Genomic DNA, 16,688 nt, shown 5'->3' with positions numbered 1-16,688 from the left:
TAGGAGAACAGTGAGCATTGGTGCATGTGTCTGCAAAACCATGCATGTGCTTTGTGGGGTTTTGGTCCCTAATGTTAAGTAAGTAATTTGAAATTTTTACAAACATAGTCAAATGTACTTTTGACTCTGCTTTTTTAATATCTTTCCACCTAAGGAACTACCTCAAGAAAACCATGTTAAACCTAGTGATACTGAATAAGTGCTAGGGGAAGTGATGAAGCTAACAGGTGCACATGATCTTTACTCTTTGAGGAAGAATGCCTTTTACTCTGCTGGCTGAAGGATATTTTTACTTCAGATTTAAGGATGCATGATCCAGCTGTGCAAAACTCCTCTATCACAGAGCTCTAACTTTCAAGACCTTTCTCATAAACTAGTTATTATTAGAATAGCAAAATCAAAAACCACTTTAGGAGCTTTTAAATTTCTCCTCATCAACTTTATGAGTGTTAGTTTGAACAGAACAAGCCTAGGCAGTGCTGGCACATAGTTATTAATGCCTATCTGGCAGCAAGAGCAGTGGCACTTGGTGTAATCTAGCAGTGGAAATTTTCACAGAACAGCTAGTAAGTATGGACTTGGAAATTCAGGGGCAAAAGAATAAAATCACTCAGTGGAGCTTCCCTTTTATGAAATTCACAAATTTTTTTACTCTTACATATATTTTTTTTCTTTTGCCAGGTAGCTTTTTTGCTGGCTTTTCAGAACATGGCTTCTTTTCTCTTTTTCTTATTCTGTTTCTAGTCATTGTATTAAGTCAATTTCAGATTTCATTCTTTTGTTGTCTTATTATCATATTTAGCTATTCAAAACTGAGAACATGCTACTTTGTACTGATTTAATACAAAGAATCTACTCATAGACTTATTCCGTGGAAAGGTCTACAGAACAAAAGGAGTGTCAGGCTCATTATAGGACAATATGCTCTGCAAGGAACTAATTCTTTGTTATGAATACAAGTGAGAGGTGAAGGGATAATGACAAATGTTCTCATTTAACATAAGATAGAAGGTTTCTGCCAAGATGTAGAAAAAAATTACTGTAGGAAGTTTGAGAGTGATGAAAAGACACCCATATATTTGGGGGGGAGGCAGTAAGAAATCAACATTTTACTTTGTAGGAAATCAATTCTAGATATGCTTAATATGACAAATTCAGGTGATAATTGCCTGCATGTGTGTAGTCCTGTAAGAAAGAGGTTCCTTCTTTAGTACTTTTCTACTTTTCCTAAAAAAACCACAAATAAAACCAAAAAACAAGGCAAAACAAAAAAAAAAACAAAACAAAATCCCAACATGAAAAAGACAGAACAGAAATCCCAATGAATTTTGAGCTAAGTTTTCATTTTCTAGTCATGATTTGTCTGACTAGATAACTTGAGATAAATGAAGTCACTGTAGCTTAATATTTATTTGCATTTATTAATATCAAAAAACACAGTTTAACAGGGCAGTGGAGGGGAGGGGTTGCAGGCTTTTTTATGATGAATTAGAGAGCCAACTCCAATCAGTTTTTAGTGGCATGATGAGTATATTCAAAATTTCCAGTATTCAGTAGCAACTGCTGAGAGCTAGATTCTGATGGTGATAACACCTTTGCCCTGTAAGTAGCCCATTATATTTTAACTCTGTGCAGACCATGCTAAGAAGTTGCAAACCAAAATGATCCAGGAATAAAATCTAAAAAGAAGAAACCCATACCTACAGTACTGGTTTGCCAGTCAGTAAGCATTTGTCATGGTAAGTAATTAGAATAAAGGAGAAATATTTATCTATACAAACTAACATTTGCAAAACAGACGTCAAAATAATTTTATTTGCAGATGTTCTTGCTTTTCCAGTGATGAAAATACAGTACTGTATTCCATTTTCTTTTGACACTGTAGGATTTCCAGAATAGTATCCCTTTAACTACTCACAATAGTTCCTCACAAAATCAAGGGTAGATCCAGATGTTTGCATAACAGTATCTAAAAGAGGAACTTCCTGAGCTTGTTCAAGAATATTTTCATGAGCAATAATTTCTATAGAAAATGGAGAGAGAATATGTATAGGAACTAGAATGTTAGCATATATTTGTCCTCTCACAGCATCCAAACAAGTAAAAAATGGCTGGAATCCATCATACTTAACATAATGCAAAAAGAACCTTCCTAATAAAAACAAACAAGCAATTTTTATAATTACATAGTTACAAAACTTTATCTGATTTAGAAGATCAGAGACTGAAATATTGAATGAGAACTACTTTTATGCACAGGAATTATACTTGAACTTATTTTCAATATTGCTAAAACAGCATATAATTTGAATGCCAATTTGTGCACAGGGTTTTTTCTTCTCACATCATTTTCACAGCTGAATGAAGCTCATATTCAGAGACTGTGAAGAAAGGGTAGCAGAGAAAGTCCACAGCAGTGGACTACAGTACATGAATCAAACATTTCAAAAACTGAGCTTATTTAGTTATGAAACTTTTTCTAGATTTGAATTCTTATGCCTGCAAGAATCAATTCCCTAATGTGATTATAAAATGTGAAAAAGGCTAAAACATGCTGCAGCACACATGCACTTTATGATGTTTGCTCCCTGCACTCCTACTCCCTGAGCTTGGTGCTCCCTTCTGAAGCACTGCAGCTCCTTTCCTGCTGCCAGCCTGCCTGCCTGCCTGCCTAGGCTTCCTTTCATGGAAATCAAGCCACAGTGGGAAAGAATCCATTTGCAGAGCTCGTCCATGACAAAGTCAGGGTGTTGCCAGGTCATGCACCTGCAGCAGGGAACTTAAAAGTTATTCAGGATCACACATCATAAGCATAGCCAATGTTTAGTACAACACAGGACAAAGATTTCATAACAACTCACTCAGGACAGGAAGGATGCCATAACAATATAAGTTAGAGGAGAATGCAAAGATCTTTTCAATTATCCAAGATGGAACTTGTATTTAAAATTGATAGTTTCCTAAATATGACTTCATAAATGAAATAATTTTATCATCTGGCCAAATATCACTGCTTCCTTGCCTAAAAAGAGGTATTAGGATCAGTACAAACAAGCATTACACCCATCTTACAACTAAAAATAAGAATGTTGGGCAAGAAAGCAAATCCAGCTGGAAGATGTTTCACAGGAAGTCTGACTGCCTCTATCTTCCAATGAAAATGAAAACCAAGAATCCTATTTATCTGTCACTGCTGTTACAACTTTTGTAACATCTCTGTGACTCTCCATGGTAATTTACCGTGAGAACTTCACAAAATTGTACTTCTGTATACAAGATACAGACATACTGTTAGAACACACGTAGTAAATCTAATCTACCCTCCAGGAAACAGCAGTTTACCAAGAAAACTTTCAGTAGAAACAAAAAATTCTTTCTATCTTCAGAAAGTATTTGTTCCAGGACAGCTTGCTTGCAGGTGTATGAAGTCCATGAAAGAAGAGGGAACCTGTGCTTTTATTAATTAATTGAAAAAACTCCCCTTCAAGGCAGACTTGAAATTGTGCAAACCTTTCTTTGTTGAAAATACAGACATTAATCCTGATAAATACTCAGATCTGACTGATCACGGCTGAATAACTGTGAAAAAATGACAGGAACTATTTGAAAAGGGAGTCTTTCAGTGAAAAAGACTGAAGGTAAAACATCTAACATTGGTACCCTTTTCAGATATTTTCAAACAGCATGAGACACATTCCTGAAGAAGGAATTTATGAACCTTAAATAAAAGTGATTTCTAACTGAGAGGATTTAATATTGTCCAGAAAGGGACATATTGAGTTAGGTGTGGATAAATCACTGAAACCTCTTCTGAATTTGATGTAATTTGGTAAGATGCCTTTAGATATATCAGTGGTAGTAGGTCCTCCACTGTGTTTTCAACTTCCTATAGCAAGAACCAATAAGAGAATATTAACCAGGTGGCAGAGATATCAAAGCCCCACAATTAATCTCAGTTCATATGTTTTTTAGATAGTACAACACTAAACTCACTCTTCAGCTGGCATCACACCTTTTGGCACCTAGATTGATCTTAGAAGGCTGTTAAAAAGGCACAGTAAATGATACAGAGTTTTTTTCAGTTTTTCAAATTTTCATCCATCTTCAAGCTTAATTCTCACCTCCTGTTGTGTAACCCCTGATTTGATTCGTAGTGCCATGGATTAGGTGACTGTCACCTTTCTGTGTTGTGTGCATCTCCTCTGCACTGGAGTGGAAAGGTAATGAGTTTCTCATGGGAGACTCCAACAAACACCATTACATGGCAGTCCTGAAAATGCATCATTACACAGTGGGATAGAAATTAATTACAAACAAGAAGCATGATTAAAAAAAAAGAAGAAGAAAAGAAAAATAAAAAGAATCAAAGCTACAAAGCCGAGCATTATAGTTAAGGCAAGAATTAAGTTTGTCCATGCCTTGAAAAAAGATGCACAGCACAGCCACATCACCCCTTTATTATTGGTTCAATAATCCACCAATTAGAGGTGAACTGAGCCAGGGAATCCATGAGGACTGTGATTGACCACATTGACTTCACAAGCAAAAACACAAATGAGCAGACTTCTACCTGGAGCACAGCACATTTGCAGCAGTGCAATTTCTCCTGTCAGTGGTAAATGCAAATAGGATCATTTTAGGCTGCCATAAACATTACAGAGCCTGCATTAGGGAGAGCACAGCCAGCAGGTGGCAGGAGGTAATGCTTCCCCTCTACTCGGTACTGGCGGAGAATCTGAATTTCTGGGTCTAAGCCTGGGCTCCCCAGCACGAGGGAGAGACATGGACTGACTGCAGCAAGTGCAGCAAAGGCTGCTGAAATGGTTAAGGGACAGCAGCATCTCATGTACAAGGACAGGACACAGCTGTGGTTGCTCAGACTAAGGAAAGGGAGGCTTCTGGAGATCTTATCCACAGGTATAAATATCTAATGGAAGAGAAAAGAATAGGGAGCTGGACTCTTCCCAGTGGCATCCTGTGCAAAGACAGGAGGACAAGAGGATGTGTATTTCACAAACTGAAATACAGGAAATTCCTTTTAAATATGGGAAAATAACTTTTTTTTTTTTTTTTTTTTTTTTTTTTTTTTTTTTTTTTTTTTCTGTGAAGGTTGTCAAACACTGCAATGTGATGTTTAAAAATGTTTTGGAGTCTTCATCCTTGAAGACACTAGAAATTTGGCTGGACACCATGCTGAACAATGTGCTCTAGTTCACCCTGCTGTGAGCAGCAGGGTTGGATTAGCTCAAGTCCAGAGGTAACTTCCAACCTCATTCTTTCTGCCATTATCTACCAGCATCTCCAGCCCTACGGTGCCTGAAGCCATCCAGGCTGAGCCATCAGCTGCTCAGCACCACAGCTCTGGGTTGCAGCTTTCTGTATTTTCAGAAATTTCAGTTGCCATGGGGGAGATGATACATTTGAGAGGTGCTTCTTTGAAGACATCTGATTTGGGAACTTGAATTAAATACAGCAGATGCAAGTAAATGGCAGTTTAGGAGTGCTAATTATGCTCTGAATTATGATGCCCTTATATTTGATTATACATATATCTTAGCACCATTACATATATTACAATCTTTCCATCTTATTGGTCAAAAAAAAGAACTTGATTTTATAGAAGAAAATTAAGAAAATGTTGCCATTTTTAAGTGTGACATAAGTGTTCCTTAAATAAAACGTGATATCTTTTTTGGTATTTGTAGGATCTTATGGATCTTATGGAAGGAATTTATCTAATCTAATTTTGTTTGGAGCACTAACTTTCCAATGACTAAAGTAAAATGAATACTGCCTTGTATTAATTAATACTTCAATTGATATAACTTGAAATACTATTCTCTTCTTTCAAATACTCACTGCAAAGTTCCTGTTCCTAAGCACGTTCTTTGTTTTATTTGGTGCAAGTTTGCAAGTCACTGCGAGTACACACATAACAAATGACAGGGATGAACAGTGGCTTTCCAAGAACTTTGGGAGACCTTGGTGTGCTGATGATTCAGCTCCTCACCAAATGTCCAAATTCGCCGTTCCTGTCCAGCGTTTGTTTGTCCCTGGTCACAGCAGGATTACACTGCAGTGATCATCATATCTAAATCTGCATGGCACATCCTGGAATAGGAATTCTCTGTGCAACAGAAGCTCTTACTTCTTTTGGTACAGAAACCTGATAATGGAATTCACTTATATCAGTAGCTCAAAAGCTGTTTCTACTTTTTTTTTCCAGAAATGTCTGGTTCCCCGAGGCAAGAAAAGTGAGACTGAAAAGTGAGAGTTAGGGTAGTTTGCAAATGAGGGCAAACATTAGCAGGGCCACACCTTGCCTTGAGACTAATTTTTGTTTTTGAAAGCAAGACACTGCATCAATGCATTATCTATTGATGCAATAGCTTTATGAGGTACACAAAGTCTTATGCTATTTATCACTCAGGTTTCATATTGCTTGTCAATGACTTCAGAAATGGCAGCAGACTGGGCTCTGGCAGATTATTTTCAGTTGACTAACTGGTGGCTGAAGGAATTAATCACTTCTTTGGCTGACAGATTTCTCTTCTTTTTACATGGCAGGCAGGGAAGTATGGTGTGAAGCAGATATATTTATTAAACCATCTTCCAGTTCTGACAGGGAAGCAACAAAACGTTCACACCTTAAGTTTGATACCCTCTATTGCCTAAAGTTGGTCTGTTCAAAACCACTTGCAGATGTGCTACTTTTGTTTTGGTTGATTTTGACACCTGCTTTCACACAAGCTTATTACAGTACAATAGTCAGTCAGCCACAAGCCACTCTCCCCTTGCTGTGTAGGTATGGTCCTGCTCCAAACTCATCCTTCAGCTAACAACAGCCATTTTTCCCGGTGAAATTTTCTGTTTGTTTCCATGTGACTTACTAAGGCAACTGTTCCTACTGTGAACTCAGTCACTATTAATTGTCCAAGCCCGACAAAATTATTTATTCTCCTGGGCTTCCAAAAAACTATCCATTGGTTCCATCCAGTGAATCTACCATAAAAAGGCTTTGGTAAAGATTTAAAATTTGTTGACTTATCATTCTGGTGGCATGCACAAATTAAGAGCACAATTTCAGACCTGGGCAACGCTACAAGGAGCGTTTTATGAATTTGTGCTCTAAATTGAAGTTGGCCATCTGATATGCTCATGTTGAGTAAACGATTCCTTTATTCTGTGCTTATCTGGAAAGGCATTTCCCTTCTTTCACTGCTTAGGTATGAGCTTAAATAGCAACACTCCAAGGCCACAGTAAAAAAAGGTGTGTATCACATATTGCACGGAATATCACTAGCAACAAGTAAATATAAGCCGTGGTAGAGAAAACGCGAATAAAACAAATATGGCAGCACACGTTTTCGAGCAGAAGGGTATGTGGAAGGATCCTGGTGTGGAAAAGACGTCAGTGAGCACAGCGCCGTGCCCCCAGTGACACAGGCTCCCACCGGCGCGGAAGGCGCAGACAGGAGCTCCCGGCTGCGCAGGCTGACATTTCTCCGAGCCCAGACCCGTGGCGGCCGCAAGGCGAGGGGGCACCGGCGGCGGGGGGGTACCGGGGAGCCCGCGCCCCGCTCGCAGCCCCCGCCGGTCCCCGCGCAGGGGCCGCTCCGCGCCGCCGGCGCTCGGCGGGTCTGGCACGGCTCTGCCCCGGCTCTGCCCCGGCTCTGCCCGACCGGCCCGGCCCGGCCCGGCCCGGCCCGCGGGGCCATCGCGCCGCCCCCGGCCGCCGCCCCCGCCCCGCCGCCGCCCTGATTGGGCCCGCGGGGAGGCTCCTCCCGCCGGGCCCCGCCGCCGCCGCGCCGCGCCCGCTCCCCAAATACACCTTGGCGGCGCCGGGGAGCGGCAGCGGCGCCTGCCCAGAGCCCCTCGGCGGGGCTGCGGCCGCGGGCACCCCGCGCCATGGTGAGTGCGTGACGGAGGCAGGGAGGGAGCGAGCGAGGGAGGGAGCGAGCGGCGCCCGGGGCGCGGAGAGGGGCGGCGGGGACCCTGGACAGCGCTGGGACGGGGCGCCCGGCGTGACCGCGGGGCGCGGCCGGGGCCGGGGCTCTCTCCGGCCGGGCGGTGGTCGGTGCTGAGCCCGGCAGCGGGCGGGGGGAGCGAAGCGCTCTCCCCTCAGCGCCCCGAGCCCCCTGTGCGCCCTGCTCCGAGGCAGACATGGGCGTGAGCGGAACAGGGATCGATTCGGGGCTGGAAGCGCTCGGGGAGCCCGCTGAGGGCTCCAGCCACGGGCGGTACTCCGGCGGCCTTTGTGCATTGTGAGGCTTTCTAAGAATTCGCGACCTGCCGATGCTCGTCGAGCTAATTAAACCCATTCAGGCTGGCGTTACTGCGTTATGCTTAGGTAAGGTTTCTTATTCGGTTTTCAGAGCAATTTCTATCATGCCACCTCATGAATGAGACACCAACCTGATATTTCATCACATACTTGATGCTCTAACAATAACTTCATCTCTGCATCTGCTATTCCAATTGCTTCTTTTTCCTAGGAAGAATAAATGAACCGCCAAACTGTGTTGCACTCATGATGATTAGCAGTTTTTCAGTCAATTTCCTCCCTCTTCTTTCCATTTCTTCAAGACTTTAGGCTCATAATCCCTTTTCTGAGTGAATAGGTTCGTTTCTGTGGCTAAAGCCCAGTGGGCATTACTAGCCTACATTTAGTATTCCCTTTATAAAATCATCACTATCTATAATCATTATACACTTGAAAACTTTTTCTCTCATATATAAAGGAGTGCTTTTGTACATCTTTCCTACATCTTTTAAACATCTTACGTCATGTCTCAAGCTTGATCTAATGCTGCCTCTAAAATGGCTCTATTTTCAGAGCTGGTCACTAATTCTGGGGATGTAGTAAGATGGCTTTCTAAGTTCAAAGGATGATTTAACAGGGAACAAGTGATAAGCAAGGATGCAGTGTGTCTGTAATGCTGTATTTGGGCTTTTCACATCCACTGGACTCCAGGTTACGCTGTGCTGCATGTGGGTTGCTCTAAAGAGAGATGATCAGACATTTGCTATATGGAATACTAGTAGGAAAACCAACATTTTTATTCACTTGGATTTTCCATTATTAAGTCTGAGAATACAGAGCTGCAGAATAATGTAACAGAGGAATTTTTTTCATAACAAGTGTAAGAGTTTAATTATATTTGTATGAATAGAACAAAGTGTTTTACTTACTTGGAAGTGGTCTAATCTTAGAATTTTTCCTAAGACAAAACTCCCAATGGAGCCACTCCCTTTTCTTGTAGTTAGAATTGAGATGATTTGTTTCCAAACTACAAAAAGGAGTCCTAAGGAAACATACACTTTAAATCATATAAATGGGTCTACTACTTTCCTAGGGTCAGGAACAAAAGGTGGTGACAGGCTGTACTGGGAAGAGATTCCTGTAACAGACCATTTTACATAATTAATCAGAGAAGATAAGCAATTCAGGCATCCCAGGAATGTGTGCAAATGTGTTACAAATGTTCTCTTTGTAGGAAAGAGAATTGTAGTGAAGTTTCTTGCTTGGATTGTGTTGCTCTGGGGTGCTACATCCGGCCATACGTTCTGATGACTGTTCTCTTTGCTTTGCCAGTAGCAAGAACCTTAAATGAACCAGGTGATTGTAAGGAAGCAGGAGGAGTACTGTAGCAGTGATAGAAAAACTTTGTGCTCCCATTCTCAAAAAAAAAAAGGCATTTGCTGGAATCATGCTGATCCAAAGCAGGCAGGAAAAGTATGGAAGGAGAGAGAAGGAGAGCACATTTTCAGATTTCCTGGTTGTACTTCCTTTTTCTGTGGAAATATGTAGCTTGCAGCTATTATGAGTCATGACAATGCAAGATCATGAGGCAGATATTGGAGGAAAAGGTAAGGAATTTAGTTCTACAGTGTTTTTTTTTTTCCTTTTTGACATCAATAAAATGTCTCACCAAGGTCTCGCTGCACTCTCTTCCACTGGTTCACTTGCTGAGTACTCAAATTAATAAAATTTTTAATAAAACACTAAAAATGAGAAGTCAGGATCCATAAAAGTAAGTACTCGAGTATATTTGTCTTACTGGGATTAATGCTTTCTTTAAAAAAATCTGTTCTTAGCCTTCTATGACAGTCTGTTTCAAAACAGATCCCATAGTGAAATCAAAACATAAGTAAGAGTTGATAATAAAATTTAATATGCCAAATATCAGTAGCAGTCAAAACCTGGTTATGTCATGCTATAAAAGATAAAATATCAGTGCTATTATGAGTATGAATGCCATCTGTTTAAAATTCTAAAAAAAAAAAAAATTACCAAGACTCAAAATAAGTTATCCAAGAGACCAAGATAGAATTTGTAGCAAACACAGCTATTTTCCTCTTAACTGAAATGAGTTTTCAACAAAAAATCCTGTAAATTGTATTGTACTTTCAAAAATCTCCAAGAACTAAAATTCAAGCACCTCAGTAATCTAAGCAAGTATATGCCATGTTGTAAATTATCCACAAGGAAATATGTGTGAGGAGGTACTGGCTGTATTTTGTATCTACTTTGCAGACTAGCAACAGGTTTTTATAAAGAAAAAAATATATTTTTTCTTTATAAAAGCTTGGTCATTTAAGAAAAGTTCTGCATAAGGAAAAAGAAATCTTATTTTAAAAAATTCTTGGAAACTGCAGGATGTGATTTAAAGTATTTTATTGTAATGTTATTTAGAAATCATTGCATTTCAGATGGCACATTTTATTAACAAATGAAATTTGGGCCATTGGAGACCTGCCATTAGAGTTTCTTTGCTGGGAGTCCTTGCACTTTTTGTACTATTTAATTTTTAAAGGTCTTTATTGTCTACGTGTCCTAAAATTTACTGCATTTATGGAGATGTTTGCCATTACAATTAAGATTTTTAGCATTTGAAATTTAAATTAGGCCAAATCTCATATTTGACATTACTTTCAACATTCTTTCTAGCATGTCTTCACCATTTGAGATATGGCTGTATGATGTTTGTATATTGTACGGCTGTATGTATGATGTATATTCAGTGTGTCTTCCATGAATAGTTGTATGACAAGTAGAGATTCAAGTTTATCATTAAACATATTATATTTTTAAGTCAGTTCAAGGCATTGGTTTTTGTTCAACAAAGCAACACTGCTCAGGGCAGAACGTTAGTATCTATTTAATTTTAAATTTACAATAGGATTTAAGCATGTGCTTAAATTGACTAGGACTTCTAGCTATGGTGTAAACAACAAACTAATTTTTACTAATAAAAGCAGCAAAATTTGCTAGAAAAAAGCAGATTTTGTATAAGGTTTTTGTTTATAGATTCTCATGCTTTGAGACAACTGAAAAAAACATGTTAATATCTATAGTTAAGCCTTTTATTTGTGCCATAGGTACTGACTGCAGCTCATTTGGTGATATGCTTGTCTTCCATATTTTTGGTTGTCCTAATCGGGTGATGCCAGCTGTAGGTCAGTGCTAGGAAGTGGCTCACCACACAGGATATTTATTTCTGTAGATGTGGTGTTGAGAGCAAGCTGATATCAACCTTTTTGCAGGAGTGCACGTTTCACTGTTCTGCTGCTTCATGACCTAAGCCAGAGCAAATGTGCTCCCTACAGATTAATTTTACCTCACCACAGAGAGGCCTCACCACGTCCTGTCCATTGATTCTGACCCCAGGCACCTCTCTGAGCTTCAGGGCCTGCACAGGCCTTCAGTCTCTCCACCCTGTCAGAGCATAGTACTTTGTGATATTCACTTCCAGTTGTTTTTTTATTAATGTTTCCTGTTATATGATAGTTCTGTTAAGTGGAATAGATGCCCTTGCTAAGAATATTACTGCTTTCAGATTTAATTGAGATTAATTGTATTCTAACTGACACTCTCATTTCATTCAAATGCCCCCTTCCATGGTTCAGGCCTTTACTGCTACTTTTAAGCACTCTCCCAGTGGCAGTATTGTGGTACACATTATTCTTGATTTTACTGCTCTGACTCTTTAAATTAGTTCCTTTGTATTACTTAAAGTCAATTTGTGAATTGATTTTCTTCTTGCATATTCACTATTCACACTCAAAGTAGCTGTTCCAAGAGAATGGTGCCCTGCTAGCAGAGGCATTCAAATGAAATCCCTTGTGCAAGTCGACCCCAGGAGGGTAATTCCTTCCAGGGAGGGCACTAAGCCCAGATGATAACCAAGCTGTGACCTTGTGTTATTTCTTAGAGGGTATTTCCTTCATGAGAGCCCCCATCTCTATTTCCTATGCATATGTATCTGCCTGTGAGCAGAATGCTGTGCTGTCCCTGCTTGAGTGACAAGGCCACTTTTTCTGTGCCCTAAGGCAAGGGGAGAAATGCCTGGAGGCTTGCACTCCTGCAGGGGCTGTGGGGCATGGAGCTGTCTGGAACCCTCCCTTGGGATGGTTTGGGGCTGTGGGTCACTCTCTGGAACCCTCCCTTGGGATGGTTTGGGGCTGTGGGTCACACTCTGGAACCCTCCCTTGGGATGGTTTGGGGCTGTGGGTCACACTCTGGAACCCTCCCTCGGGATGGTTTGGGGCTGTGGGTCACACTCTGGAACCCTCCCTTGGGATGGTTTGGGGCTGTGGGTCACACTCTGGAACCCTCCCTCGGGATGGCTTGGCTGTGCCTTGCACTTCACGCTTGGCTATGCCCATTGATTGTTTCAGCTAAGTCCATATAGAAAATAGGTCAGCCATGCAGTGGCTCAGGAAGAGAGCTTCAATTGTGTAGTTGTAATCTAGAAACAGGACGTGTGTATCATCTTGGAGGAGACTGGAACCACTTCCAAAGATGTTATCAAGCATTGTGGAATCTAGCACTTGTACAGCTATTTGTGTTAGAGAGCTGCAGGGAATATCCCATGCAAGTCATCCAATTGCCTCCCCATGATTAAAGTTTAAATATCTTGTTAGAAGGTTGCATGCTAAGATTCTTTGATTATTTTCCCCTCCACAAATGGAAGTTGAAAGAAACATACATTTATGAAGTGAATCTGTTCCTCAGCCCAGTTCTGAGTTATTCAGAACCAAAATACATCATGCTTTTGGGGAAAATGTATTTTGTGGGAATCCTCCCGGTGTAATTCTTGAATGTCACTGATTCCAGACAGTGCAGTAAAACTTGTGGTTTCTGTGATGCCATGTACATTAGTTGCTGCTAAACTCTCCATTTTTAATAAATAATAGCGCAACACCAAGTTTCTCAATAGTATATTAGACAGAAGTGTGTTGTGCAGCAATGACTGCCTTTCTAATGCTGACCAAAGTAAATGTGTATTTAATTTCATTTTAACCTTGCATTTCACTTGGCACTTGATACAGATACAGACTGGCAAAAATTGTTCAGGGAAAGCTGATTGCCCTCCTCGGCAAATGCAGAAACTCTTCACACACAAAAGAGCATTAGTAAAAGCCTGAAAACAGAAGAACACCTCAGCAATATTTCTAGTTTGTTATTGGGAAAAATTGGGATTTTATGTTTGCTCATAATGATTTCTATGATTTGAAAACACAAGACAATATGCTCAGGTGCTGCCTTCTGGTTAATAGGGAGGGGCATCTGCTCACACGAATGTCTGTGTTTCTCCCCAGCCCTGACTGCTGGCATCCAGGACCCTAAAATACTCGTTGCAGTTCCTGTTTTAAATAGAACTGCTAAAAATGGCAAAATTTCCATGTCTTCAGAGAAAGCATGTATCAATCTAACTTTAAATCTCCTTTTTTGTTGTTTTTGCTGAAATTGTCTTCATAGCTGTCTCTTGTCTCTTTGCACTGGCAAGCTGAAAGTGCAAAACTATTTGCCTTCATGATGAGAAAAATCTTTGGCAGACAGATAAATTTCTGGAATTTTAGTGAAAATGGAGCCATTAGTCCATAGAGCTCACGAGGCATATTTAGAGGTAGGATTTTAGAATTTCCCCATTAGAATGTTATGAAGGGGGAGAGTCTGGTGGCTTAAGTAACTTAGCAAGGATTTTGGTCAATGGGGAACCAATTTTTTTTCTCAAAAACTGTGACAGAAATAATTACAATTAATTATAGCTTGAATGAAGTGCTTATTTTGATACAGTTAAAGTTCCCAAAAAAGTTGCATGATACTAAAAACCAGCCAAGGGGAAATGCATTTTCTTTAAGGCATTATGAAGCCTTCAGAAGTAAGAGAATGACAATAAACCTGCTGTGTATTAGCCATGTGGTTTTAGTGTGAGGATACCTTCCTTGTTCTGCATGTATATTTAGCCCCTGCATCCTTTCATGAATCCTATCTTCAAAATCTGTTAGAATTTTATTGTGTAAAGTGTTTTCGTCCCACTGTTGCTTTTAAGATCTGGCTGCCAGTTTTTATAAGGTCAAACATAACTTTTCTAAATCACTCAGATCTAGTAAACTGCCCAGCAAACTTGTGCAATCTCTTAACTTTTGCTAAGACATCTGGATACACTTCTTAGCTTGGCTGCTGTGTTCCTTTTGTGATCTCCAGCATGCTTTATTTCCCCATTTATAAAGGAAGCATGGTTATGCTCCTTTCATATCCCATTTTTCTGTTTTAGCCATTCAGAGGGCAAACCCTTCAGGTCAGACATCATCTTTTGCTATATATTTTTCTGTATGGCCCTGCTATTAATTGGAGCCTTCTGGGTTAAAATAAGCACGTAATAGGCCTACCAACAGCAGCAGAGAGAGAGAGCAGTATGCAGGGTATCAGTGGCACTATTTCTCTGCTAAGCAGCCTGCCCAAGGATCACCTCACAGAAGGTTAAATACCAGTATTTAAGCGTAAACAAAAGTTCTGTAAAAATTTTCACAAGTTGTGATCTTGCTGACTAAATAGTGAGACCTTCATGAATGTTGGAAGGTAATGAAATATTTCCTTTTGCAAACAAAGCATTTGGTTGTGTTGTGGCAGTGAAATAACAGAGAGGAGACCAGTCTTCATCTCAAGTTAGGCACAGTTTGCAAAACCTTTTGATGTTGTCATGAGACGGAGACCACATTTGTAGCGTGACACTGAAAATCTGTTGCTGATCTGAAAATTAGTATCAGCTTCGATCAGGGTCGGACTTAGCCCCGAATGTCACATGCTCCTGATCTGTGGGAGAGGCAGCATGATTGTCAGCTATATGTGGAAAAAGTCACTGACCATAACAACAGTAAATGTTAGAACCAACAGAGGCATGGCTAGTCACAGTTTGAAGTGTGCAGCTATACCATGCATGAGATAGAGGTGGGTGGGCATCATGTCACTGACTATTCTCGTAGCAGATTAGAGACAGGCACTGAGAAATGCAAGTAAAAACTGGCTTTGATTGTTGCCTAATGTATGAAATGTGGTTTCATGGTATCTTCCTTTGAGTTTCTCTTTGAAAATTATTTGGAGTTCTAAGCAATCATAAGTTCTAAGCAAAAATGGGTTCAAACGATAGAGGGGAATTAAAAGGAAAAAGTATCTTTTCAAATAGGCTTTGAAACAGTGAAAAACAAGGACTACTGATAGGATACAGGGTTATGCTTTACCCGTAGCAAAAACGAAAACAAAATATCTATCCCTGCCCGTGTTATGGCAGAATTTTGTTAGTAGGAAATTGGTAGATGGAAAAATAAGATGATAAATAAAAAAGTGGGAGTGGCAGAAAAGCATCTAAAAAATTAGTTAGATTTTATTGCCACTGTTGTAAGCTATTATATTGTAAATGGCTGATCAGTTTAATGCTGGAATAAATATGCCAAAAAAGGCAGTTATATGGGTTTATATGACAAATACTCAGTGTTTTCTTTCCCAGCTGTTACACTGCAGTAATGGAAAATGCTCATGATCTTGAGTAAAATATTAATAAATGCATTCTGATCTTTAAACTTAGGTTTGGCACTCTGTCTTTTAGCAAAGAAGCTGCATTACTTAAGGATGCAATCCTAATGTCAGTTAAACATAGTATGGGCATTATGGGATTTACATGCCTGTTATAAACAGAGTTGAAAACCCAGAGCAAAGGTTTACAATGTGAATATACTGCAATGATACTTGTGATACTGTGAGAATTTAATTTCTCCACAAGATACTTGTAAAGTTAGTGCTTGTGTCTCGTTAAAGCTTGTCAGGTACAAGTATTTAAAATAAATGTTTTGTATTTTCCACATCACCTAAAGTGTAAGCAGAAATGTCAAATATTTCTGACCCCATACAAAGGAAGACTATACACAGTGCAGCAGCCTTTCTTTCCTCCCTGTGTTATTTTTACGTGTTGAGAGTGCACTCTGCAAGATTCGCACTGCTTCAAAATGCTCTAGAATGCCAAAATGCTTAAAAAAATTTGTCTTCATCTTGGCAGGAAATTCCTTGTGAAGGAGATACTACTTTTCTTTATCCTTAAACTTAAGTCTGTGGTTTACATCCTCCAGCAACTTGTGCATCACATTCCCTCCCTCTGCCCCAGCTATTCTCATGGCTTCTCAGCCTTTACTCCCTTGGAAAAGGGGAAGCTTGCTATGTAGCATTCTCTTTCTGAGCACATAAACAAGTACAGAAGTGGAACACATTATTTGTTACATGATTTCTTTTTTCAAGGGTCCAGTGAACAATAATTTTAACTGTCCAGGCAAAGGAGCATATCTCTTCAAGATAATATTCAAATAACATTCAAAACCTATTTGAAGTACTACTCTTGAGTACCTATCCA

At 39.9% G+C, this 16,688-nt stretch overlaps 1 protein-coding gene across 1 annotated transcript in view; it reads left to right on the top strand.

Annotated features, from left to right (window-relative positions):
* The first annotated feature begins 7,831 nt into the window (after positions 1-7,831).
* Positions 7,832-16,688, top strand: part of GUCY1A1 (guanylate cyclase 1 soluble subunit alpha 1) — a 37,505-nt gene continuing 28,648 nt past the window's right edge. The window contains exon 1 of the mRNA XM_058023856.1: positions 7,832-7,911. The gene's annotated coding sequence lies outside the window, so the exon portion shown is untranslated. The remainder of the gene's footprint in view (positions 7,912-16,688) is intronic.

The sequence above is a fragment of the Melospiza georgiana genome, chromosome 5 (genome assembly GCF_028018845.1).
Source record: "Melospiza georgiana isolate bMelGeo1 chromosome 5, bMelGeo1.pri, whole genome shotgun sequence".
Lineage (NCBI taxonomy): Eukaryota > Metazoa > Chordata > Aves > Passeriformes > Passerellidae > Melospiza > Melospiza georgiana.
This window is presented reverse-complemented; position numbering and strand designations above follow the sequence as displayed.